At 36.1% G+C, this 25144-nt stretch overlaps 1 protein-coding gene across 1 annotated transcript in view; it reads left to right on the top strand.

Annotated features, from left to right (window-relative positions):
- The window catches only part of LOC136036106 (dual 3',5'-cyclic-AMP and -GMP phosphodiesterase 11-like), a 231066-nt gene that overhangs the window by 57049 nt on the left and 148873 nt on the right, over nucleotides 1-25144 (top strand). Inside the window, exon 2 of the mRNA XM_065718110.1 lies at nucleotides 5420-5518. The gene's annotated coding sequence lies outside the window, so the exon portion shown is untranslated. The remainder of the gene's footprint in view (nucleotides 1-5419; nucleotides 5519-25144) is intronic.

Genomic DNA, 25144 nt, shown 5'->3' with positions numbered 1-25144 from the left:
CACTAATCAATTGGTCCATGAAATTCTTTGTAATATTTTGATTCGGCTAGTACATTCTACATGATAACCTATTGCACGCTAGGAGAATCCCCTGTTCGCGCATACTTGAATGATTAAGCTATTGATTGCGTGTTCCCATATGGCTGCAATAACTGACACGAGTCGATTACTAGAAATCGCTTACATTTAAAGTACACGTGCTTGTTAAGTAGTGCTTTAGATGATGGTATCAGATAATATTGAAGGCTTACTCTTAGGGCACTTTTTTTACTAATAGTCTTTTTCACACAGATGGCATTTTTCGAGCATTTTCCTGTAAGAATATTCATTTACACTAGAATCGATCACTTAATGAAACTTAATGAAACAAAAACCCATTAGCGTTTCCTCTGCTGACTCTTACCAAGGCCAGCGTAGCACAACGTAGCAGCCTCCCCCGATGATACCTTTCTGGCGTACATTGTCACACCTACATTATCCCACCAAGCTTTCCACCTCAAAATAAATTTATAAACTAAAATGACCATTATTTTTATTTGAACAGCAGAAACTTGGCATTTCATTTCCAGATTGCGATGTAACATATTACATATAAAATAATTTTAGTCGTCGTATAAAATTATGCATGTCTCTACTAAACAATGACAGCACTTGCCCTATATTGCGTCAGCTATCCAGTCAAGTATCGGATTTCATATACCAGGGACATTCACCAGTCCCGCCGATGAACGAATAGAATGTAGGACGCCATATATTTGAATTCTATATATGAATTTTTTCAGAAGCAATTCCTGTTTAGAAGTTGTTTCAAAGTAGAACTGTTTCAACTTTGCCTTCTAGGCTATTAAATAAAAAAAAAGTTTTCCTTAACAAAAGAAAAGTGCGAAAATACGTCTTCAGCTAAGTAAAAATAATAATTCTATGTTATAATGAATAATCAACTAAAATTTAAACTTAAAAGTTACAAAAAATGTAACTAATATTCAACTAAAACTCAAAACGAACAGAGATTACTAAATAATGGAACGAGGAATTTGTCTTTCTTATACCCCAACTATGATCTTTTTAAAACAATTTTTATATGAGTTAAAACAATATAAGAGATAAAACAGTTAAAAGAACGGATTGTTGGACTTAATAAAAGAATAAAACCAATAATGAACTTAGAATGTACCCAAATTAAAATTGATATTCTAATCAAGCTCAAAATGAACAGAAATTACCAGATATATGAAGTGGAAAATTTCCCCCCTTGCACTCCAATCGTAGCGCGATTGTTATACGCGCTTTACTTAAAGCAATATATATTTTAAGCGATTTTAAAGCGAGCGGGAAATAAAAAATGAACTTTGGTCCAAAAAAACTCAAGGCCGTGTCCAAAGTAAAGGGGTTACCTGGCTGCAGCTCACCCCCCCCCCCATAGCGTTGCCTATAGTAAAGGAAACGTGGGTCCAATCCTTTATTATTATTTTTTTCCCAGAGGCAATTCATATGAAAGGGATAGTCGTATAAACTTCTGAGGAGGCTCTACTAGTCCCTCCTCGTCCTTTTTCACCAATTGTATCAGTTAAAACCTTTGAGATAGCCATTTTATAAAAAAAATAGTTCAAAAGTCAGATAACAAAACTCCCATGTCGACACAACCCTCCAGGCCCCTCGGGGTTCTAAGTTATGCCCTGGGGGCATATATGGTTTTAATGGAAGGGATGCTCGTATGAAGGTAAAATTTTAGAGAATATTGATGGCAAATTCGAACTAACAAAAGGAGACTATGTGCATTTAGATTTTTAAAATAGCGTATCTTAAGAATTGGTTTGTGTATTAAGTTGGAACTCTCAGAGAATACTTAAAGGGGAAGATCAATTGACCAATAGGCAATATGTGCCCATTACTACTAATACTACTGCTTCCGCAACATTTAATAGTTCTGCTACTACTATTACTGTTGCAACAATTACTACTTCTATTGCATCTACTTGCAAGGTAAAGGGCATTAAGATGAATTTCAAAAAGTATACGAATATACGGGTTAAAAAAGAACAAATCGATAATATCATAGTAATGGCTAATTGCATAAGAGTCGAGTAGTTATAGTACTGCTGTGACTACTATTACAACTATGCCTAATTGTCTGAAGGTGAAGTTTTCAGAGAATATTTCTGAAAATTTCTGTTGTACGGCCTGCCATCTTTGTGCAGGTTGTCAAAAGGGCATATCAGCAATATCTGAGGAACAGTTTCGTATGTGAAATTAAAACTTACAACTCTTGTTGTGGGGGATCTTGAACTTAACAAAAGACAATATTTGCAGCATAATACTATTGCTTCTACTCCTACGACTACTATTACTGCTACCATTATTATTATTATTGCTACTGCTATTACTATCACTACTGGTGCTACTAATACTACTAATAAATCTAAGGGTATTAAGGCAACAATTTTGGGCAGTATTGTAACTGTAATGAAATAAATCGAAACAATCTATGCCCACATAGGTTGTCAAGAGGACGTATCAGCAATGCTTCAGGACCGGTTGATGGTGTCTAGTTAAAAATTTCATCGTGTTTTGAAGGGGATGCTGAAAAAGGTGCTATGTGCATACTGCTGCTAATGCTATTACTGCGACTTTAACTATTGCTACTACAAAAGCTAAGGGTATTAAGGTGAGGCATTCAAGGAATATTTAAGCGGATGTTGAACTAAATCAAAACAAACTATGATTATGAAGATTGTCAATAGGGTGACAAAGCCAGAAGACGTTATGTGTATAGTTTTGATACTAATCCTACCGTTACTGTGACTAATGACCTTGAGGGTATTTGGTTGAAACGTTAGGGGGAGTTTCAGTTAAACCAAAAAACTATATGCATGCAAGTATTAAAAGGGCATATAAGCAATATCATAGGCAGCGCTGCTCTATCATAGCAAGTAATATCATTGATATTTTAAACGAGCTAATTTGGGTGGAAATTCTAAGTTCTATTACCCTTTTTAAGAGTCAAAAGTGACTGGAGGACAATCAGACCTCCTCTTTAGCTTATAATTTTCCAAACACTTCCGATCTAAATTTAAGATAGCTGTTTTGTTCAGCATAGCTGAACGATCTTGTGACTGTATCTCTAGGACTATTGATTATGTTAGCCCCCCACAGTTATGCAATTTGCCCATTATGTTGGAAACTAAATGTTGCCTTAAAATTAAATCAAATACACTGGTTTAATGCTAATTGCCAATAAAGCATCTCAGCAATACCCCAAGAACGACTGAGGGTATTATATTCAAACTTTCAGGGTTGCTTCTATTGCTACTTCTACTCTTAAAATAAAAAAAAAAAAATAAAAAGACTGTAAGTGTATCCAAGCTGAGCATAGATAAATTTTTTGCCAATGGTATTAAGTTTTCTATTTCAGCTCAACTAGAGGAGTTATAAATTAAATTTATAACTACTATTTATGTTCAGATTTTCAAAAGGGTTTATGTTGTTAAAAATTGTTGAAAAATTTTCTCTAGCATGTAAACAGTAGGCCGAACTATAAATTCTTAAAGAAAACTGAAAAGATTTAAACTATTATTTTCTTTTTCCCTGAAAAGACTACGTCAATATAGAACAAACCGAAATTAATAAAAAAAAACTTTTTCCACAGAATAAGTTTTCAAAGAAAAGTGAAGAACTCAATTAGACCAAAAATGACCAAAAACAATTCAAAATAATCTTTTAAGCGTAAAATTATCAAAAGGCAGTATCGATACATAAATGAAAGCCAAAACGATCAGAGATTATAATAAATAACCGAGTCAAACTCAAAACGTGTAGCGATTGACATGAGTAGGGCTCTAAACCCATATACCTCCCCAAGTCCGGAACATAATTTGTACTTTACCGAATTTTTTTCAAGGTTTTCACTTTTATAAATTTAGCAAATTTCACATTTTAATTAATAAATATCAGTATGTGTCTATTAAACTGACAATGCACATTCATTTATATTTTTTTCAGTAAAGTGTAAATTATGTTCTCAGTCATTTTCTGGATTTGAAATAGGTAACTAAAATTGTAAATTTTGTTTCCTTATGGTTTGCACCTGATTAGACTCTGCAGAAATAACTATTTTGCATTTGGTTTTTCTTTTTTTGAATTTTCATTATTTTTTTTCGAAAATATTCAACACGTTTTTATATTTTATTTAGTTGTTCTTAGTATTTTAATTATGACTCTTTTGATTCGGTATGGCCTGCAATAGATCCTCTTTGATTTTAGACTATTTCAGGATAGTTTTCCCTATAGATCCTGTCTAAATCCACGGAGGAAAATACAATCTTGCTACCCGTGATGGGTTGTGATTTACTTCAGTTTTGAGATAGGGAAATATAAGCCTCGAAGTTCAGGGCTTCAGCCCTTTAAATGTCTGTTAGCTATTCTGGAAATTGTATTATCTGGCATTTTAGCCCTGTTTGGGCCAAAGTTGCTGTTTCGAAGCCCAAAATGGTAGAAAAGGGAACTTGCTGTGGATTGATCTATATCACCTTTTATATCAAGTTGGATTGTTTTAAAAATTTCAATGACGCATCGTTTGATTAACAAGTCTGATGCGTAAGCCCTTCTTGTAGTGGGAATTAAGGTGAATTTATCCTTTTCATATTAACCAGCATATAGCTTTGTAGAAAAGTATGAGGGATTTCATTCCAAATTTTAAATTAAAGGGAGTTTTTCAATCCATCTATATGGAAAATGTAGCAAATTATTGGAACAATCAATATCAAGCAATAAATGTTAGAAATTGGAAAGGGATGGACTCCAAGGTTCCAATCCCCTTAAATATTTTTATAAGACTTAACTGCAGTTGTCCATACTTTCTGACTATTTACGTGTCAAAAGAAGAACTACCAGCTATAAACACTTCTATAAACACAAACTGACGGCGTTGTCAGGCCTTCATTGTTAGACGCGATGATTAAAAAATATAACCCTGGAGTCTAACAGTAATTTGTAGAAACTTGGCAATGCAGGAGTATGCAATGCTGAACTTCCTTATCCTTGTTTCTAATGTGGCGAATAAATCGAAGTTACTGCCTAATAATTATCTCGAAAGAAAACCTCTGGGAGAGTAGATCTACGATGACGGTAGTGTTGAAGTCCCTGCACTAATCCTCTCGTAACGGCGTGCTCAATAACTTGGTAATTTACTAAGAAAATTTGGCTGCAGTAGCATATGAAATAAAATAAATTAGCAATATGAAAGTAAATGAATGAAAAACAATACGACCTATTTTTGAATAGGAATTTATCCGAAATTTGATAAAAGGGAATGGTAGTTTCATTAGGATTGTTCAGTTTAAAAAAGATTTTGTTCGAAATGTCAATTTTGTTTACATTTCTTATCTGCGAAAGAATTCGATTGAATGTGTTTTTCTTTTAGGTGCAGATCAAGGATATTATTTTGACGTAAAACTGGCGAACTTCGAGAGTAATGCTGTTGCAGCGCCTCCAGTAGCTTGGTCTGTGAGGAGGCTAACGGGTAAGTTCTTAAGTGTATAATGATCATGTGCTCAAGAATTGGGAGAAACATAGATAGAAAGGTTAAACGCTACAGGAAACAGAGACTAATTATACGAAGATTGTACGAATTCATTGAGCGACTTTTGTTTGTCTAATTTCCGTTTCATAAAATCTTTTATCTGCTAGAAAAAGAGAAATTATAGCTAAGTGTGAATGAAAAATTGTTTCTAATATATAGTGAAAAAAGAAATCACCGATGCAACAGCACCAACACAGAAACAAACGCACACAACACAACCCAACATAAAAAATATAAACTATAAATAACTATAAATAATAAATAGTAAATAATAAATAATAAATAATAGATAATATATAAACTATAAAAAATAATAAATAGTAAATAGTATATAAAATATAAAATCTGTCTAAAATTTGTCCGTCCGTGGCCGAGTGGTTAACGCGCCGAACTCACGAGCGAAGGGTCGCTGGTTCGAATCTCGGTGGTGCCGACCGTTTGGTTTAGGACGAGGGTTAGTGGCGTTTCCCAGTCAGACAAGCCAAAAGTCCACCCAGCTTCAAATGGGTACCTAGAGCAATCTAGGGAAAAGCACGGGAAAGCGTCGGATGGCTTGCCCCCAACCACGCATTGCACCCCGGCCGAGGGCTGAGAATCAGGAGATCGGCACCTGCGCTACGCGAACCCTAATCGGTTTGCATGCGAAAGTTTGCTTTTTTTGCTTTATATAAAATATAAAAAAATAAATTAATTATTAAACTGTATGTGTAGATATCTGTATAAAAATATCTTTCATGGGGTCCTTCAAGGTTCTTGTTCTGGTGACATCCCCCTCCTCCTCTTGTCGGGCCCGTGTACAGAAGTACATAAATAAAAATGGCAAATTTTAGAATATATTGATTTTAAAAAAGTCCTATTTACTTCTCAAAAAGTACGTTCACCCGATCATTAAAAAAAAAAAAAAAAAAAAACAAAAAAACACTTGCCCTAGGAATCGAAAATTGGGCTGGAGACAATAACAATTCCTAGCTCTTTATGGTTTCTAGGGAGCATTAAAAACAGGTTGTGTTTATCTTAGTCTGTTGAATAAGGTACATCTGCTGCTAAAGTGAATTTCATTTTAAATAGGTAGCGCTGTTGATTTACTCGACTAATGGAAACCAAAGTTTGTTTCCCCGTCAAGACATATATTGCCATGATCATAATTGATGTAGGGTTTTAGTGTTGATATTTTAAAGATTAGATGTTGAATGAAACAAGTTCAGGAAAGTATTTATCGTGACTTAGATTGCTGTACAATTAAGTAATTGAATGTCTGACATTCGGCCTAATATTCTATAAGACAAGTAGTCAATTTAGCTCAATTTTCTGAAGCGGTGCGATCACATTTTCGTAAACACTGGGAAAAATAAATTGAAGGAAGAAAATTTATTTTGATTCAGTGTTATTCTCAAAGAAAAAGTGATATTCTTTAGCATTGCAGCAACTGCTGCGAGATGACGGCTAGAATTTAACACATACGGAATATATCCATGAAAGAGTTAAAAAAAAAGAAGAAGAATGATAAGCTTGATAATCTGTGCTCTGAAATTACCACATTTGATTCATTTTTGAAAGCTAGAACAGATTACTAATCTAGAGTTTAGGGATCAATAAAAATCTTATGACAATAAGATTATCATGCAGGACTTAGAGCCAATTAAATTCTAGCATGGACTTTGTCAGTTTGGCTTTTAAAAACTTTGACGCCGATTGCATTTTCGAATTGTCTTCTTCTTCTTCATAAGGTAGGAAGTCCATTTGACTTGGCCAAATTATGGACTTGGTTTGGCCTTTTTTAGTCCTATGACCTTACGAAACTAAATAAATCAATATTTTGGCCGAATTTTTGAATTAAAATGGAATAGTTATGGGGTATCAAGTCATGGCTAATTGTAAAAAAAGCCAAGACAGATAGTCCAATTGAGTGAGAAGAAAAATATGGCATTAATTTTCCCTTCCCCATCATTGCCGACGTTACCATCTCCCACTTATGTTACACCTCTCATGTCACTCCACAATGCCAAACTAGAGTCAATCTGTTGGAGGGTCATTATTGATTCATGATACTTGTCATCAGTCGCATTCACTTTCATTATTTCCAGGCTGTATTTCCAGGCACGTGGCCATACTTCCCACATTCCTGACATTCCGTTGACATTGGCTCTTAAAAATTTCAACCATCCATTCCTTCACTCTAACCGCGTTCCCAAAGTTCCTTATCTCAAACCCTTCAGCTCCTTATGATTGCACACAAAGTGCGCTAGATCGTCATTTTCCTAAGACAAAGGACAAGAATACGGACCATTCCGTGACCTACACCTCCTTGAATACGTCACTCTTTATCCAAGAGGCGTAAAATTGCTCTTTACTGAAATGAGAGATCCCTTGCTTCAGTTATAACCATAAAACCTTACTTGCCCAATTGTGTTTTATTCGATTTTTTATTCCACGGATCCTGCTTCTTGGAGCTCAGAGGTTCCATCTTTTTTTTTTACTTTTTTGAATCAATGCAAAGCAATAAGCAACAGGATCTGATGTTTAGAACTATTTTTTCATGTATTTTTTAGTTGTTTTTTCTTAAATTGTCATCCATCTTGGACATCACTTTCTCTACTTATTATTATTTCTCTACTTTCTCTACTCATAACAGACTTTGAAGATATTTTCCCCAGAGCGGGATGAAAGTTAGCATCGATTTGTAAACGATTACTTTTCAAAAATTTCTCATCCAAACCACTATAAGTGTAGTTAGAAATGGTCGTCAAACACTAGAATGGCTATGCAGAATATCAGCAGTGGAAGTTGTACAAAATTTAATCGCCATCAAATAGAAAGTCAATGTCCTTAATAAAGAACAGAAATAATCAAGCAAAAAAAAAAAAAAAAAATAAACAAATGAAAATAAATGCTAGTACAACAATAGATAATGTTTGTAAAAAGTTATTAATTGAAACATTCAGATTATGGGGAAAGCATTGTCTTTATTTATTTTAATTAGATAGTAAATAGCAAATATTTGCCTTGGTTTATCTAAATATTGATGTATATATATACCTCCAACTTTTTTTTATGCTTTGCTTAAAAAACAAAGTCTCCAATGTCTTTTGGTGACATGTATTTTTAGCTGTGATCTAGTGCATATCCAGTATTTTGCTCAGGGGGGGGGGTGGGTAAAAAATAAAAAATAAGAAAAATTATATGCATTTTGGTTATGTTTTTACGAGTCGGACTAGGAGAGGTACAAATCTGATAACGCCGCCCCCTGGATTACCCCGCTTTAGCTTTGATTTTACGGGATGTAAGCATGTTTCTAGTTAAAACTAATCTTTGTTTTAGATTCAATAAGCCTTAAAAAATTCTCATGTTGCCATGAGAAATGAGAAGCTCCTGAATAGCTATTCGTTATATGTGTATTTTCTTTTTGCCAGGGAAATAAAGTGATTCGTATTAGTATCATGTATAGCAGTTTATTTCAGCGTGTGGGATATGTTCGTTAAAGTCGCCTAAAATAAATATTTATTTTCCTGAAAATTATAAGAACAACAGGAGGATTTGTAAAAATCTGGGAACATCGGGGGGAGGGGGGATAAAGAATGTAAGCCCCCGCCCTTGGCACTTGCCTGCTGTTCACGATCGTTCTTCGTGCCGAACCTTGATTTGAACACAGTTTCCTCTGTTAGTCGTTAGATTGAGTGTCCTACGCAAATTACTTAGTTCAATTTCGAATTATGGGCACGACGGACGTTAATCTGTAAATAAATGGTAAAAAATGGGACTTTTCCCAGTTAAAGATAGGAACCAGGCCACAATTAGTGATAGGGTAAGAGTTAAAGAGAGATGGGTAGAACATTTTTAGAATAAGCTAAACCGTAAGAGTTACAGGAAAAAAAAAATACCGAAAAGAATGAAAAAGTTTGTGACACTTTCGAGGTGAAGGAAGATTTATTTTGTGAAACAAAATTAGTGATAGTACTAAAAAGATTAGAAATAAGTTACTGAAGATTTTGGATATGGTTTTGGCACTTGGTATTTACCAAGTGACATATAGCGATTGCAATTTCTCTTTGTTGGTCTGTTCAAGTTCCTTTTATTCAAGTTCCTTTTATTACCAATATCCATCCATTTATAAACAAAAAATATCCCAAAGGGCTCAATGGCCTGTCGGTCCCGGTTTTGCTAGTTCGGGTACTTCCAGATAAGCTAGGGCGATGAATGTTGGCAGGTGTATCAGGGGCAAGGCCAGATTAAACTAGAAATAGTCGCTTCCCCGATTCGAACATCTGGGGGGGGGGTGAGCGAACGAGATAGTTCAGAAGAATTTTTATTTGCGATAAAACAAATTATTGTTGATCATATGTGTGTCTCGTTGGTCTAGTGGTATGATTCTCGCTTTGGGTGAGAGAAGTCCTGGGTTCGATTTCTGGGTTGTTTTAATTTTTACATGAAGGGGATCTGAAAATAGATACGTGATCAATGTAGCAATCGCTGAAAGTTGGCAGGCGTATCAGGGACCGGACAAGATTAAATAAAAAATAGTTACTTCCCCTATTCGACCATCTGGGGGGAGTGGAGGGATGGTTAATTCGGAATAATTTGGGAAATGAGGTATTCTTAACCTACTAACGGGTGATTGGATCTTAATAAAATTTGATATTTAGAAAGACCTCATGTCTCAGATGCTCCAATTTTAATTCGGATCGGATCCGGGGGTATTGGGGGGTGGAGGGGAAGCGTAAATCTTGGAAAATGCTTAGAGTGGGGAGATCGGGATGAAACTTGGTGGGAAGAGTCCTAGATACGTGATTGGCATAACCGGACCGGTTCCGATCTCTTTGGGGGGGCTGAGAGGGGGGGGGGAGATATCCAGAGCTTTGGCGAGTTCAGTGCTTCTGGACGAACAGCAAAGTCGATAACTTTAGTACCGAGTCTGATTTTAGGTTCCGACTTCAGCGAAGGTGCCATATGAGCTCCTGGCTATTGTTAAAAAAGGGGAAGTATCTAGCGATTTTAAGAAACTAATTAAACCCCTTTATAAGGAAGGTGATAAAGAGTGAGTATGGTATTTATAGAGCCTGGTTTCAGTAGGTAGCAAGTTATTGAATACGATGATACTTCTTAGACTTAGACATGTTGTAGATAAAGTTTTCAGAGAAGAACAGTGTAGTCTTAGGAAGGGTAGAGGATGTGTCGATCTAATTTTCACTCTTAGACTAATAGTTAAGAAGGGCTTGAGTTACAAAACAACTTTGGTCCTCTAATTTTAGGTTTCGACTTCGTCATATGTGCCATATGAGCTCTTGGCTCTTGTTGAAAAAAGGGAAGTATCTTGCGATTTAAGGAAACTAATTAAACCCCTCTATAAGGAAGGTGATAAGAGTGAGTATGGTAATTATAGAGCCTAGTTTCAGTAGGTAGCAAAATATTGAATACGACGATACTTCTTAGACTTAGATGTGCTGTAGATAAAGTTTTCAGAGAAGAACAGTGTAGTCTTAGGAAGGGTAGAGGATGTGTCGATCTAATTTTCACTCTTAGACTAATAGTTAAGAAGGGCTTGAGTTACCAAACACCTTTGGTCCTCTAATTTTAGGTTCCGACTTCGTCATATGTGCCATATGAGCTCTTGGCTCTTGTTGAAAAAAGGGAAGTATCTTGGGATTTAAGGAAACTAATTAAACCCCTCTATAAGGAAGGTGATAAGAGTGAGTATGGTAATTGTAGAGCCTAGTTTCAGTAGGTAGCAAATTATTGAATACGATGATACTTCTTAGACTTGAGATGTTGTAGATAAAGTTTTCAGAGAAGTACAGTGTAGTCTTAGGAAGGGTAGGTGATGTGTCGATCTAATTTTCACTCTTAGACTAATAGGTAAGGAGGGCTTGAGTTATCAAACACCTTTGGTCCTCAGTTTTATAGATTATGAGCAAGTGTTCGGTTCTGTTGATAGAAGAGCTTTAGCGAAGATTATCTTTGTATGGTAAGATTGTACCAGGCAAATACATTAAAGCGATTAGTGCTATGTACGCAAATACCATTGCCGTGGTTAAGGTAGGAAATGAGGTAGCAGCAGGTTTCATGTTAAATCATGTGTTAAGCAGGGTTGTGTTCTATCCCTATCTATATGGGTCATTTTGATGGATTTCGACTTAAGAAGCAGAGCAAAGGCAATGGAGGAATACGGAACCAAATGGGGGAGCAAAATTTTCCTCGACTTAGATTGTGCTGATGATTTAAACATCCTAGATGAAAGTGTTAACAAAATAAATAAACTTTTAGAGGTTTTGAGATTTCAGGGTGCAAGAATAGGTTTAAAAATTAAAGTTAAGAAGACCAAGTCTAAGGCTAGGAACAAGTGAAGGTAAAAAGGTGACGTTGGGTAACGGGAAGATCGATCAAGTGAACAGCTTCACTTACCTAGGTTGTGTTATTAGTAAAGATGATGGGTGCAGTAGAGATGTTAAAAGTAAAATAGCCAAGGCCCAGGGTGTTTTTTCACAGCTGAAAAAGTTTGGAAGAATTGGAAGATAAGTCTGGGAACCAAAATTAGACTATCGCGGGCTACAGTGATGACATTGGTTAAGTATGAATCTGATACCTGGACGCTCAAAAAATGGAAGACAATTTGCTAGATGTTTTCCAGAGAAATTGCCTTCGGATTGTTTTGGTTACCCGACTGACTGACCGTATTTCAAACAGCAGGCTGTATGAGAAGTGCGGTTCAATCCCGCCATCTAGGGCTATAATGATAGAAAGGTAGAGATGGCTAGGGCAGGTTTTGCGGATGAAGGATACCAGATTGCCACAGATTGTCCTTATCGGCCAACCATCTAGGGCTAAGTTTAAAGCAGGTCGTCCTCGGTTGGGGTGGTGAAGTTTCGTAAGGAAAATTTTCAGGGAAATGTGAACTTCCTTAGAGGGTGTAAAAAGGGAGGATTTGAATAGATTGGGATGGTGGAGGAGCATGTATAGCTGTGTTGGCCTCAGGCGGCTTAGTGCTGCAGTGAGTTGTTACTAGTAACCGCCCTTGTGTACCGGGCACGCTTATACGGGTGTACATAAGGAGCTACAATTCCCTCAAAACGTTATTACGCACAACTGGGTCTGACTCAATACTATAGTGGACGCGTATAGTACACCTACGTAATAGGGGACGTTTTCTAAGAGATGCAGGTGCATGTTACGTCATAGAGAGGGTTTACTTTGGTTGTTCTGTTGTAGGGTTTGTTTACTTTTGGTTGTTGTGCAATATGGAATGTTTTGGCACATATGTTGGTTGCTACATAATACATTAAGAAATTTTTTCTCAGGATTTAATTTTCTTTCAAGGTGTTTTTCTTTTTTTTTTCTCAGGCAGCCTTTATAATGTAAAGATGTCTTGTCCACATTAGGATTGGGAGAGGACAGGGCTACAATGGAATGGAGCGCTAACTAGTTGGACTATGAAAGCCTTTCTAATATTTTGATTCGGGTTATACATTCTACATGATAACCTATAGTACATAAGGAGAACTCTTTTTGACGCATACTGGAATGATTAAATGAATTGCGTGTTTCCATATGGCTGCAATAATTGACATACAAAGGGAAAAATTGATTACTAGAATTGATTACTGTTGCTTTTGAAGTGCACCTGCTTGCTAGGTAATTTTTTAGAGAGTATTATCAGAAAATATTGCGGATTGCTCTTAGGCATTTTTTACTAAAAGAGTCTTTTACTCTATTGGAACTTGAATGTGCTGTCAGAGACGCAATAAAAGTGAAAGTATTATTATAGCTAGAATATGGTACACCTTCATATACGATCAACAATCTTTCCTTTCTTCTTCACTACACATAATTTTACACTTACATTAGAGGCATTCTTGAATGAGGATACCTATGAGCATACCCAAGCAAACAATTCCATTGGGAGGGGGTTGTTATTAGAGATACATCCTTATATCTTGTTAAAAGAGCTAAATTTCCGAGAGGTACTAATGAAATTGTATTGTTTCTCTAACTGAGTGTTAGAATTCAGGTCCCTCCCGCCGCCGAAAAATTCTTTTAACACCACCAACCCTAACTTTAAGCTGTAGAACATGTTAGTCCAAGCAATTCATGCCACCATGGCAATATGTGGCTGCCCTGTGGCATACCTGTGATACATATTATCATTTCAAATGCATCTTTACCTGAAATTATTGACATTACTCATATACTACCGTAATTCTACCTAAAGCTCCTGATACTAGTCTCTTAAATGAATACATAAACAAATTATCACTAGAAATTATTAACATTACTCGTAATTCTACCAAAATTCTACTGTAATTCTAGCCAAAGCCACTGATATTAGTCTTATAAATGAACACATAAACAAATTATCAACATAAATTATTTATATTACTCGTCATTCTACCAAATTCTACAGTAATTCTAACCAAAGTCAATGATACTAGTCTCTTAAATGAACCCATAAACAAATTATCACAAGAAATTATTGAAATTTCTTGTAATTCTACAAAATTCTACCCAAATACCATAATTCTACCGTAATTCTACCCAAAGCCAATGATACTAGCTTCTTAAATAAAGACATAAACAAATTATCACCAGAATTATTGACAATACTTTAATTTTATCAGTAGAAATTATTGACATTACCCGTAATTCTACCAAAATTCTACCGTAATTCTAGTGTAATTTTATTTAAAGCCCCGGATACTAGTCTCTTAAATGAAAAATTAAACAAATTATAACCAGAAACTATTGACATTACTCGTAATTCTACCAAATTATTATCTACATTCTACTGTAGTTCTACCCAAAGCCACTGATTCTACTCTCTTAAATGTGGCTGGCCCTCGTGGCCCTTGTGATACATATTGTCATTCCTAAGACATTTTTTCAGATTTTCTCTTGTTAAAATTATGCTTTAAATTATTTGTGTTTTGGTAAGCTACCCCTTAACGTGATGCCCTCCACGACAATTTACGCATCCATGGCAATATGTGGCTGGCCTGTGGCATCCCTGTGATACATTTTATCATTCCTAATACATTTTACAGATATTTACGTGATAAAATCTTACGTTAAATTCAATGATTCGTGTTTTCGTAAGCCAACCCTTCGTGATACACCATTTCATTTCACACCACCGTGCCACGCTATGACTGGCTCTGTCGCATTCTCCGGCACCCCATCAACATTCCTAAGACAATTGCCAGATATTTATCGTGATGAAATCATGCATCAAATCCAACGGTTTATGTTTTCGCAAACAACCCTCAACCCTCAATGTGTAACACTATTTCAGTTCACGCAACCGTGCAACACTATTTTTAACCCCTGACACTTTCTAGCACCCCTTCATCATGCCTATGACATTTTCCAGATTTTTTTTGTTAAAAATCATGCATTAAATCTATTGGTTCCTGTTTTTGCAAGCTATCCGAAACGAGATACACCATATAGTTCACAACACCATGTCATAATATGGCAGGCCTTCTGGCACCCTCTAGCTCCCCCTTATCATTTCTACGAAATTTTCCAAATTTTTTTCTTGTTGAAAATCATGGTTTAAATCCATTGATTCATGTTTTCGCCTGCCACCCTAAACGTGATACACCATGTCAATTCACGCCACTGTGCCAAACTATAGATGGTCCTCTGGCACCTTTGGGCATCCTTTATCATTCCTAAGACATTTCCCATGTATTTTCTTGCTAAAACTCATGTTTTAATTCCATTGGTTCATGTTTTGCAAGCCATCCTCAGCATGATACACCATGTCAATTCACGTCATAAGTCCAAACATTGACACCCCCTTGCGCACATTATCATACCTAAGGGTTTTTCCACCTTTTTTCCCACAAAAATCACTTCATAAACTAAAAATGACCATTGTATTTGTTTGAACAAGTGGAAACTTGCCATTTCATTGTTAAATTCATGACATTGTTAAATCCATGACAGTTCCTAGTCTGCGGCACTCAATGACTAGCAAATGGCACCCACTGGCGTATTGTCACACTTCAAGCATTTTCACGCAATTTCACACAAATATAACCGTTGACAGTAGAAACGATCATTTAATCATAAATCAAAATTCCCAACAGCGTTTCTTATGATGACTCCCAGCAATTGACGCCAGCATGGCACACAATGGCTAGCATATGGCACACTTTGGCATGTATTATCACACTTAAAGTATTTTCAGACAATTCCTATAAAAATAAGAGTTTACACTAGAATCAATCATTTAAACTTAAAGGATAATTCCAAATAGCGTTTCTTCCGATGACTCTTAGCAATTGACGCCAGCCAGGCACACTGTATGTTGATTGATTCTTCGTTAAACTTGTTTGAGGTTGATTTTTCCTCTTTAAACTTGTTGCATGCTGTTTTTTTGTTCGGCAAACTTGTTGCATTTTGATTTATTGTTCGTGAAATGTAATGTATGTTGAGTTTTTTTTCTTGAAGCTTCTGGTAGGTTATTTTTCATCGTGAATTGTTGCATATTGGTTTGTTTTTCTTCGTGAAACATGATACATGCTGGATTTTATTCGTGAAACTTGTTGCATGTGGATTATTTCTTCAAGAAACTTAATGTATCATGATTTATGTCTTCGAAAAACTTGTTATATTTTTATTTCTTCCTCATGAAACTTGTTGCATGTTGATATTTGTCCGTGTGAAATTTTTTTACATTGATTTTTCTCCTTGTAAAACCGGTTTTATTCGTGGAACTTGTTACGTGCCGATATTTGTTCGTGAAACTCAGTTTATCTTGATATTTTTGTTCGTGAATTTGTTGTATGTTGATATATTGTTTCGTGAAAGTTAATTTACCATAATATTTTTCTTCATGAAGCTGGTTGCGTGATGGTTTTTTATGGCACTTCGTATTAAGCAAGTGACATATAGTAATCGCAAATTCTGTCGGTCTGTCTGTCGGTCCCGGTTCTGCTACTTTAGGCACTTCCAGGTAAGCTAGGACGATGAAATTTGGCAGGCGTATCAGGGACCTGACCAGATTAAATTAGAAATAGTCGTTTTCCCGATTTGACCATCTGGGGGGAGTGGGGGGCCGGTTAATTCGGAAAAAATAGAAAAAATGAAGTATTTTTAACTTATGAGCGGGTGATGGGATCTTAATGAAATTTGATGTTTGGAATGATATTGTGTTTCAGAGCTCTTATTTTAAATCCCGACCGGATCTGATGACATTGGGGGGAGTTGGAGGGGGGAAACCTAAAATCTTGGAAAACACTTAGAGTGGAGGGATCGGAATGAAACTTGCTGGGAAAAATAAGCACAAGTCCCAGATACATGATTGACATAATCGGAACGGATCCGATCTCTTTGGGGTAGTTGGGGTGGGGGGGGGGGGTAATTCTGAAAAATTAGAAAAAATTAGGTATTTTTAACTTACGAACGGGGGATCGGATCTCAATGAAATTTGATGTTTAGAAGGATATCGTGTGTTAGAGCTTTTTATTTTAAATCCCGACCGGATCTGGTGACATTGGGGGGGGGGGGTTGGGAGGGGGAAACCTAAAACTTGGAAAACACTTAGAGTGGAGGGATCGGGATGAAACTTGGTGGGAAAAATAAACACAAGTCCTAGATACATGATTGACATAAACGGAATGAATCCGCTCTCTTTGGGGTAGTTGGGGGGGGGGGGGTTATTTCTGAAAAATTAGAAAAAATGAGGTATTTTTAACTTACGAATGGGTGATCGGATCTCAATGAAATTTAATATTTAGAAGGATATCGTGTCTCAGAGCTCTTATTTTAAACCCGACCGGATCTGGTCACATTGGGGGGGGAGTTGGGAGGGGGAAACCTAAAACTTGGGAAACACTTAGAGTGGAGGGATCGGGATGAAACTTGGTGGGAAAAATAAGCACAAGTCCTAGATACATGATTGACATCACCGGATCGGATACGCTCTCTTTGGGTTAGTTGGGGGAGGGGTTAATTCTGAATAATTAGAAAAAATGAGTATTTTTAACTTACGAACTTGTGATCGGATCTCAATGAAATTTTATATTTAGAAGGATATCGTGTCTCAAAGCTCTTATTTTAAATCCTGACAGGATCTGGTAACATTTGGGGAAGTTTGAGGTGGGGAACCTAAAATCATGGAAAACGCTTAGATTTGGAGGGATCGGGATGAAACTTGGTGGGAAAAATAAGCAGAAGTCTTACATACGTGATTTACATAATTGGAACGGATCCGCTCTATTGGGGGGGGGGGTTAATTCTGAAAAGTAAGAAAAAATGACGTATTTTTTATTTACGAAGGAGTGATCGGATCTTCATGAAACTTCATATTTAAGGATCTCGTAACTCAGATCTCTTATTTTAAATCTCAACCGGATCAAGCGTATTTGGGGGAGGGGGCAGTTCGGGGGACCGGAAATCTTCGAAAATACTTAAAGCGGTGAGATCAGGATGAAACTGGATGGGAAGAATAGAAACCTGTCTGAGATACGTGACTGACATAACCGGACCGGATCTGCCCTCTTTGGTGGAATTGGGGGGGGGGGGTAATTTTGAAAATTGAGGTATTTGTAACATACGAAAGGGTGACCAGATCTGAATGAAATTTGATATTTAGAAGGATCTTGTGCTTTAAAGTTCTAATTTTAAAGTCTGACCAGATCCTGTGACATTGGGGGGGAGCTGGAGGGGGAAATCAGAATTCTTGGAAAACTTGAAAAATTGGGGTATCTTTATCTTACGTATAGATGATCGGATCTTAATGAAATTTGATTTTTAGAAGGAATTCATGCCTCAAAGCTCTTATTTCAAATCCTGACCAGATCTTTTGACATGGGGGGAGTTGGAGGAGGAAATCTTGGAAAAACACTTGGAGTGTGGGAATCGGGATGAAGCTTGGTTAATAGAATTAACAAATGTCCTTGATACGTGGTTACAGAATCGTACTGGATTCGCTCTCTTTGGGGGAGTTGGGGGGAGGGGTTCAGTGATTTGGCAAGTTTGGTGCTTCTGGACGTGCTAGGACGATAAAAATTGGTAGGCGTATCAGGGAGCTGCGCAATTTGACTTGATAAAGTCGTTTTCCCAGATTCGACCATCTGAGGGGCTAAAGGGAGAGGAAAAATTAGAAAAAATTAGGTATTTATAACTTACGAGTGGGTGATCGGGTCTTAATGAATTTTGATATTAAGAAGGACATTGTGACTCAGAGCTCTTATTTTAAATCCTGACCGGCATTAAGCCTCTTATTTTCCTTTTTAAATCAATCTATTGATTCATAGAATTTTGTTAGAGCTCATACCATATTATCTCTTGGCTCTTAGCTCTTCTCGCCTCGTCACAACTGTTATATGAGCTCGTAGCTCTTGTTCTTCGTGAAACATGATGAATGCTGATTTTTGTTCGTGAAACTTGCTGCGTATGGATTATTTCTCCAAGAAACTTGATATATCTTGATTTATGTCTTCAAGAAACTCATTATGTTTTTTATTTCTTTTCATGAAACTTGTTGCATGTTGATTTTTCTCTTCGTGAAACTTGTAGATTGATTTTTCTTCTCGTGAAACCGGTTTTGTTCGTGGAACCTGTTGCTTGCAACAAGTGCTTCAACAAGTGCTACAAGTTGCTTGCAACACATGCAAAAAGTTTCACTAAAAAAAATCAGCAGGAATCAGGTTTCACGATCAAAAACCAACATGCAACAAGTTTCTCGTAGAAAAAATATCATAATAAATTAAGTATCACGAAGTAATAAATTAGAATGCAACAAGTTTCACGAAGAAAAATATCAAGATAAATTAAGTTTCACGAAGAGAAAAATCAACATGCAAAAGATTTAATGAAAAAGAAATAAAAATATAAAAAGTATTTCAAAGTCATAGATCAAGATACATTAAGTTTCTTCAAGATGTGATCCACATGCAACAAGCTTCACGAACAAACATCAGCATGCATCATGTTGGTTTTGCATCATGTTTAATGAAGGAAAAACCAACATGCAGCGTGTTTCACGAGAAAAAAACTGAGTGCAACTAGTTTCACCAAGAAAATATCAACATAAATTAAGTTTCCCGAAAGAAAAAAAATCACGCACAACAAGTTTCACGAAGAAAACTATCAAGATAAATTAAGTTTAACGAACAGAAATCAATGTACGAGTTTCACGAAGAAGAAAATAAAAATATATCAAGTTTTTCGAAGACATAAATGAAAATACATTAGGTTTCTTGAAGGAATAATCCATATGCAACAAGTTTCACGAACAAAATTCAGCATGCATCATGTTTCACGAAGAAAAGAGCAACATGCAACAAGTTTCCCGAAGAAAAGTATCATGATAACTTAAGTTCACGAAAGAATAAATCAACATACAACATGTTTCACTAAGAAAATATCAAGACAAATTAAGTTTTAGGAACAAAAATCAGCACGCAACAAGTTCCACGAACAAAACCGGTTTCACGAGCAGAAAAATCAATATATAAGTTTCACGAATAGAAAAGTCTACATGCAACAAAATTCGAAAAGAAGAAATAAAAATATAACAAGTTTCTTGGAGACATAAATTAAAAGTTAGGGTTGGTGGTGTTAAAAGAATTTTTCGGCGGCGGGAGGGACCTGAATTCTAACACTCAGTTAGAGAAACAATGCAATTTCATTAGTACCTCTCGGAAATTTAGCTCTTTTAACAAGATATAAGGATGTATCTCTATTAACAACCCCCTCCCCCTGGAATTGCTTGTTAGGGCATGCTCATAGGTATGATCATTCAAGAATGGCTCTAATTTAAGTGTAAAATTTTATTAGTGAAGAAGAAAGGAAAAGGTTTTATCGCATATGAAGGTATACCATATTCCAGCTATAATGATACTCTCTCTTTTATTGCATCTCTGAAAGCAAATTCAAGTTCCAATAGAGTAAAAGACTATTAATAAAAATTGCACTAAGAGCAACCCGCAATATTGTCTGATAATACTCTCTAAATCATTACTTAACAAGCAGGTGCATATAAAATGTAACCAAACTCTAGTAATCGATTTTCCTCTCTGCATGTCAATTATTGCAGTCATAATGGAACACACAATTCATTTAATCATTCTAGTATGCGCAAAAAGGAATTCTCCTTGCGTGCTATAGGTTATCATATAGAATGTATTTCCCGAAGCAAAATGTTTGGAAGGCTTTTCTAGTCGAACTGGTTAGCCCTCCATTCCATGGTAGCCCCATCCCTTTCGAATCTTAATGTGGACAAAATTTCTAGACCATAAAGGTTGTCTGAGAAAAAAGAAAACACCTTAAAAAATTGAAATCCCGATAAATCTCTTAAGTTATTATGTGACAATCCACGTGTGTGCCCTGGCAGTTACAATACCACGCGTAACTAACGGACTCTAACAAGTTCTATTCCGTAACAAGATCTGCATCTCTTAGAAAATATTCCATATTGCACAAGAACCAAAAGTAAACAAACCCTATTACATAACAACCAAAGTAAACCCTCCCTATGACGTAACACGCACCTGCATCTCTTAGAAAACATTCCATGTTACGTAGGTGTACTATACAGGTACTCTATTGTATTGTTTCAGAACCAGATGTGTGTAATCACGTCTTGAGGTGCTAGTGGTTCTATTTGTACACCCCCTTATCCGTGTTCCTGGATTCAAAGGGCGGTCACTACTGTTGTTAGTAGTTCTAGTAGATGGGTTGACAACCTTAGAACTTAAGCAAAATCTCTGAAGTATGAATCCAAAGTTGGCTCCCGACTCACTTTGGTTGGTGAAGCTGACCAAATTCTGTTGAAACTCGTCACGTTGCCCAGGCAACGTGAATCAAGTTTTACTTCGTCTTTTTGGCGTTCTTCCGTTTCCGGAGTTGTTTTTAAGGCAAAACTAATAGAAAAGCATCAACACTCTTAGTCAAAGTGCCGCTTAAAGACCATGTCTGGTGGTTAAATGGCAAGTAATAGTCATTATGCCCGCTTCGTTTAATTTCAAAGATACAGTAAATTATAAAATGATTGTATAGTTTGATAGACTAGTCTTGATACAAATGATAATTTTGTTTTAATTTGTCCTCATAAGACGGGAGTTCCCCGGGCGTCCAAAAGAGGCATCCTGTTGCTTTTCATGAATGAGAAATTTCCTATCTCTTTGTGCTATTATTAAGGAACGCCCCGCTGTGAAACAATAATGACCATGATAGAGGTGATTACGAGTATGGTTGATGGTTCTGGCTTTGCTAGGCCATGGTAGAAGCAATGCCTTTGGAATAATAAATTAAATAAAAAAAAAACAAGGTTTTTTAACGGAAAGTAAGGAGCGACATTAAAACTTAAAACGAACAGAAATTACTTCGTATATAAAAGGGGCTGCTTCCTCATCAACGCCCCCCTCTTTACGCTAAAGTTTGACTCTTTTTCTTAGCTCTACTTTCTAAATCAGTAAAAAAAACTTAAGCGTAAAGAGCGGGGTGTTAATGAGGAAGCAGCCCCTTTCATATACGAAGTAATTTCTGTTCGTTTTAAGTTTTAATTTCGCTCCTTACTTACAGCTAAAAAAACTTGTTTTTTTGTTTAATTTCTGAACATTTTTGAATCAATGTATGTTTTGATTTTGGCTCTCCACAGATGAATATTAAAAACGAAATTTGTATATTTATTTTTTTGGCTAAATGGCTTTCTCATAGTTTTGATCGAATGATTTTGAGAAAAAAAGGAGCGAGGGAAGAGGCCTAGTTGCCCTCAGATTTTTTGGTTACCTAAAAAGGCAACTAGAACTTTTAATTTTTTTACGAATGTTTTTATTAGTAAAAGATATATAAATAGTTGAAATTACTAAAAATACTTTAGCGTAAAAAGCGAGGTATCAGGAGGAGGTGAGCCCATCATATGCGTAATAATTTCTGTTCGTTTTAAGGTTTAATGCTGCTCCTTACTTTCAGTTGAAAAAACTTTTTCATATTTTTTTTAATAATGCTAGAAAGTCCTGCGCTCCCTTCATGGAAATTGTCTTCCCCCATGACAAATTCCTCCAAGGAATTCCGCCAACATATCCCCCTCTTCTCAACCCCTCCTCCCACCAAAATATCCCACTGAAAACTTCTTTATACTTCCACACCGGTCAAAGTTTGTAACTTGTAGCCCCTCCCATGGGGACTGTGGGGGAGTAAGTTGTCCCCAAAGACATAGTTATAAGCTTTTTCGACTACGCTGAATAAAATGGCTATCTCAGAATTTTGATCTGGTGACTTTGGGAAAATAATTAGTGTGGGAGGGGGCCTAGTTGCCCTCCAATTTCTTTGGTCACTTAAAAAGGGCACCAGAACTTTTCATTTCCCTTATAATGAGCCCTCTCGCAAGATTCTACGACCACTGGGTCGATACGATCACCCCTGGGAAAAAACAAAACAAAAAACAAACAAATAAACACACATCCGTGATCTGCCTTCTGGCAAAAAATACAAATTCCACGTTTTTGTAGATAGGAGCTTGAAACTTCCTAAATAGGGTTTTCTGATTCGCTGAATCTGATGGTGTGATTTTCGTCAGGATTCTATGACTTTTAGTAGTTGTTTCCCCCTATTTTCTAAAATAAGACAAATTTCCCCAGGCTCGTAACTTTTGATGTGTAAGACTAAACTTGATGAAACTTATATATTTAAAATCAGCATTAAAATGTGATTCTTTTGATGTAGCTAATGGTATCAAAATTCCATTTTTTAGAGTTTTGATTACTATTGAGCCGGGTCGCTCCTTACTTCATTTCGTTACCACGAACTGTTTGATTAGGCTGGGTGATGAAAATAAAAAAAAAATTGTAAGGAACGGTCGTTTTTAGACGTAAGTTAAGCCACCATCTGTGATAAGTAGCCTACAATAAATCTTGCTGTTAAAATCTCTTACGCCAATATATATGCTTGCATATCAGTTTACATGCAAACCAGCCTAGGTGACGCCCTGGTTACATCCATGATAAATTTATATGAAAATTCTATTTGTACACTGTTTAAAGTTTATCTGGCATTTATGTATTACAGTATAATTTCCAATAAAAAAAATGTAGACTTTATTTTTTTTGTCCCAGTTTTTGGCGAATTCTATTTGAATCGCCAATTGCTTATCTCAGCTCTGCAGCTGAGTTTTCAGAATTTGTTCCATTTAAAAATTTCCCAGAAAACTTTGTAAACGAAAAAAGGCTTTTATTGCTAGTCAAGAATATAACAGGCGTAATTTCGGTTTCCCACCGCACATGCTTTTCGGAAGTGACACAAGTAATTTTTTTAATGCTGTCTTGGTTGATTTGTCAAGGTATTTCAGTTGTTTTTTTTTTTTTTGGGGGGGGGGGAGATGATGATCCGGTAATCTGATTTCAAATTAGAGTCTTAACTCTTGTCGTACCTCCTAATTTAATTACTAAGTAATTAACTTAAAATGTTACTTAAATCAAAATAGGCAAGTGTCTAAGATTTTTTTTTGGTTGGGGGGAGAGCAGAAGGTGTAAAATTGGAAAAAAGTTAACGTACGAATTATATTGTAAAACTAAGCTGATTTTTTAGGGGTGGGGGTTAGATATGAAACCTTTTCACTTTTGTTGTACATTTCTGAATCATGGTAGTATTGAATGTCTTTCGTTAAGCTATAAAATGAAGCCAGGAGACACGGCTAAAAGTTCGAATGCTTGTACAGATGTTTAGACAGTAATCAGCAAATGGTCAGCAAAGTCGCGAAGTGTCGCAATAAATATTTTAGAATCAAAATACTGCCAAGGGGATTTGAGAGTTGCGAGTTTCAATTACATGATGACTTGGAAAAAAGTTATAAACCGATGTGTATGTAGGAAGGTTTTTGCAGGGGGTAAATGAAAAATCGTGAAAAGAGCCGAATTTTGAGGACGACTGTTAAATCTTGGGCTTTTCGTTTGTACTCTCACCGAAAAAAGGCCGAACCGACTAATCAGTCGAAAACTCAAGCAAGTTGGAACTCTACTCCAGAGTGTTTTGGAGTTAGGAAATCTCAGTTACAAATTGTCTATCAAGAAGGCTTGGTTTAGTTTTTGATCCTACTTACTATAAATTCTTACGACTTAAATTAGCATTAAGCGACCGAAATTGAATGCTGATCAACACAACTTTTTATCCAAGTTGTAGAAATGTGAACAATTTTTTTTAAGAACATAAGATTAGGATTGGGTAATCAGGCTTATGGATTGCATTTTATTTTAATAATTTCCATTTTAAATCATTCAATCATTAAGATAGATAACTATTGTACTTTAAAGACGTTTTATTTTGGCTATTTTCTAATATATTGAATTGACAGTAACGTTAGAGAAACCCCGTTTATGGGAACCCGTATATATTACGATCAAGAGATAATGGGTTCGAGCCCGACACCAGGTTTTTTAGAATATATTTCTTTTTGGTGAAATTAGTATTTAGGAAGAAAAATCGATATTAGAAGAGTTTATGCGTGCAGACGGATAAAGCTTCTGAATAAACAGGAGAGGGATTGTTATTCTCCTCCTCTCCTTCTCATAGAGGACTGCCAAAGTTGTATTATTGGTAAGTATACCCTGTTTTCTCTGACGACTGGAG

Source organism: Artemia franciscana, chromosome 15 (genome assembly GCF_032884065.1).
Source record: "Artemia franciscana chromosome 15, ASM3288406v1, whole genome shotgun sequence".
Taxonomy (NCBI): Eukaryota; Metazoa; Arthropoda; class Branchiopoda; order Anostraca; family Artemiidae; genus Artemia; species Artemia franciscana.
This window is presented reverse-complemented; position numbering and strand designations above follow the sequence as displayed.